At 43.8% G+C, this 3,461-nt stretch overlaps 1 protein-coding gene and 1 pseudogene across 1 annotated transcript in view; one reads left to right on the top strand and one right to left on the bottom strand.

Annotated features, from left to right (window-relative positions):
- Pawr (pro-apoptotic WT1 regulator) overlaps window positions 1-3,461 on the top strand; it is an 85,208-nt gene that overhangs the window by 69,552 nt on the left and 12,195 nt on the right. The window lies entirely within an intron of this gene.
- LOC102002105 lies at window positions 2,776-3,274 on the bottom strand (annotated as a pseudogene).

The following is a 3,461-nucleotide window of genomic DNA, read 5'->3' as shown; positions in this document are numbered from 1 at the left end:
TCTTAACCACTGAGCCATCTCTCCAGCCCCTACTGTTGCCTATTTTATTAAGCAAAGCATTCTCTTCAGTGTCTGTTCCTTTGTAATGCCTGCTTTGGGAAGGCAGTTTGTCCTGGCTGATGCGTCAGGGGGCAGACTTTACCCTTTCTCAGATTTCACGTGTTATGCACGTAGTTTTAATTGGAACGAGTGTGAGGTGGGCACAAAAAGTGACTCCCACCTTCAGCTCCGTAGGGACGTTCAAAACACAGCCAGGGGCAGGTGCGTACTGCCCACACCTGTCAGCCAGCCCAGTGCGAACGGCAGCCCGCTTTTCCTGTGGATGGTGTAACTTCCAGCCTGGCTTCAACCCCTCCTTCCCCACCCTCCTCTTCCTCACAACTAAACAAGAAATCACCAAGCCACATGGAAGTCTTGTGACGCCAGCCATAAGTGTATTTCACCTCTTTGTCATAAAATACCACCTTTATTTGACACATTTAGGACTGTGGTAACATTTCTCCCCCTCTCTCACCCCATTTACTATGTCACTGAAAGTAGTTTTTTTTTTTTTTTGAGACTATGTCCTTAGCTTCATTTTCTCATGCGGTTTGTGTTGACTTTTTTTTTTTTTTTTTACCGTGCACTGGATTTCACGAGCACACGTTGCAGTCCGGGAGGTTTACCTCTGGGCAGATGGCTTAATAAACTTAAATCTTTGCCTTTGTTTATGTGGAAAGCCTTCTGTAACGTAAGTGTATTTGATTTGAGATACTCTGAAGAAACACTGAAAGATGTAAAGCTTTTGTTTTGTGTCTGCCCTGGTACCAGCAAAGGTCAGGAGGGGGCATGAGACCCACAGAACTGGTACTTAAATTTATACATGTCGAGTACAGGAAAGATGTAGGCGTGAGGTGACATTAGTGGCATCCTTAGCTGGCAATGTACAGGTGGCCTCCTGGCTTCTAAGCCCGTGAGCCGCATGAACTTGGGGTTAAGTGAAACTGGACAGAAACAAACCAGAAAAAAAAACCTTTGAATTAAAAAAAAAAAAGAAAAAAAAGGTCTGGAAAGTCAATCAGGAATTTGAGATAGGTCTGTGGCCCTTTAGTGGACAGCGATTCCTTCTTAAACTCTTTCCTGTTTCTTACAGTGAGTATGTGTCGCAGTTTTAATGGAGTCTGGGTGTTGGCTTTGCGTTTTAGTTGGATGTGCTTGCACTTAAAGGAAGGGGAGGATGACAGCAGGTTGTGGGGCTCAAGCAGGGTGGTGAGAGTCTGGGTGAGCACAGCCCAGCTCTGTGCGGTGTGCTCACTGTGGGACTTAGAAGGTCGTGATCCGCCTAGCACTTCAGAATGTTCGATACCCATTGTTTAATAAGGTTTTACCCATGAGTCTTGTATTTCATCCCATTGCTGCGCTTTCAAATGGCTGTATTAGTGGAAAATTCCTCGGACTGTAATCTCTTAATGCTACCAATCTCGTTCTCAGGATGGCTTCAGAATAACAGTGTTATTTTTCCTGAACACAGCAGCTCCCTCTCATCTTTCCGCAGATGTGAAAATTCCCAGAAGGGGCAAAACTTCCAGTAAAGGGGGTTGCTTATCTCCAATGATCCTGCTTTCCTTTCCCTTTACTGAACATCCTAGTCAGTATCTCTGTAGCCAAGAATAGACAGTTCTCGTTGGATCGTCGGTTTGTATTAGCATTCCTAACTAGAACATCACAAACCTTTCGGGGTTCATAAAGCAGATTTCTTTTTTAATTCTGAATATTTTCCATTGTGCATATCCGGCCCATAAAATAGGTTGAAAACATTTCTGTTTTAGGATAAGCAGCTAAATTTGGCAACATAATCGAGTAACACTATCAGTCATGATTATCGCCGCATTTCTTTCAAATCTAGTGTGTGTGAGGGCTAAAGAGCTGATTTAAATTTTTTGCAATTCTTCTTTGCTTTTACACACACATAGGGTTTTATTTATGCATCGACGTGCCTAACATTCAGGGGTCTTATAGCTAATAAGTGAAATTCTAACACTTGGTTTTGTTGTTTTTTTTTTTAATTGATGTTTATTTGTTCATGATTACAGAGTACAGTAATAATTTACTGAATGGTGGTGTAATGATCAAATTCGGGCAATTGGGATACCCATACCTTATGTTTATCATCTGCCTGTTTTAGGAATTTCTGTAGTCCCATTTATTCTAAAGTATATCATAAACTGCTGTGGACTAAATTCCCCTACTGTGATCTAGAACACCAGAGCAAATCCCTCCTATGTAGCTATGTCTGTATACATCACGTAACCTCCATTTCCCCCCTCTCCCTCCTGGTCTCTAGTGACCACTGCCTTCCTGTCTGTCTCAGAGACCAACCTTTGTGCCTGGCCTCCTGTACCTGTCACCGCTGTGGCTTTCATTTCTCCACGAGTGACGCCAGTCTGCTCCCTTTATTGTGCTGACACAGGGACACTCTCAGGTCCCTATTCTGCCTGTTCTTTTTGTATTGGTCGAAGTTCTTCGACAGCTTCATGCACATACGGAGAGCATTTTGCTTACATCCTCCCTCTCCCTCCTCTATCTCTTCCACTCTTTTTTATCCTATCCCCATCTTTTTTTCCCCACGTGCCTGCCTTCCTTTTGTCTTCTAATCCTTTCATTGATTGAGTGATTCAGCGTCCCAATTGCTGCTGCTTTCTTTTTTTATATGATTCTTTTTTTTTTTTTGAGGTTGACTAATTCTTTATTCTTATATGTACTCAATGAAGCAGTTTTCATCAGACTTTTTCCCAGCAGAAAACAGCATGAAAAGCAGCGTCCACCTGCTCTGCTCAGGGCCTGGGTTCCTCCTGGCCCATGTGGTGAGGCGGAGGGGTGTATTTCCCCTCTTTAACTAGCGTATCCTGCTGTCGTTTGATTTCACCCAGGCGCTTCATCGCTTTATTCCGAAGATAACATTCCTCGAAATCTTCAAATTCTATCTTGCACTCTTTTTTAGCCCGGGTAGCACCAATGCCATGTGCGCGCTCTATCCACTCTTTTTTCGAAAGCGTGACGTCGGGAGGGAATCTTGAAGGGCTGCTCAACACTTTGGAACACGAAGTGGCGATCGAGGCTAATGCCCAGCTTTTTCTGCACATCAAAGAAAGGCACGGCGCACCACAGAAGTGCCCTTGTATGCTTTCTGGGCGCAGATCATGACAGCCGGTTTCGGGGAGACACAGACGCCTGCCGTCTTTTACATGATTCTTATCTCTGTTAGGCTTCTCATTGATAGCACGGCCGTGGCCATCACCTGTTGAATTATTTACTTCTATTCTCTTGTATCTCATTCGGTTTCCTTGGGACCATTATTTTGAATTTCTTTCCAAGAACTTCATAGATTTCTTTCATGTGCAGTGGCTCTCAACCTTCCTAGCGCTGGGACCCTTTAATGTAGTTCCTTGTGTTGGGGTGACCCCCAGACATAAAATTGTTTT

Source organism: Microtus ochrogaster, chromosome 24, assembly GCF_000317375.1.
Source record: "Microtus ochrogaster isolate Prairie Vole_2 chromosome 24, MicOch1.0, whole genome shotgun sequence".
Taxonomy (NCBI): domain Eukaryota; kingdom Metazoa; phylum Chordata; class Mammalia; order Rodentia; family Cricetidae; genus Microtus; species Microtus ochrogaster.
Note: the sequence above shows the minus strand (reverse complement) of the source record. Positions and strands in the feature narration are given on the sequence as shown.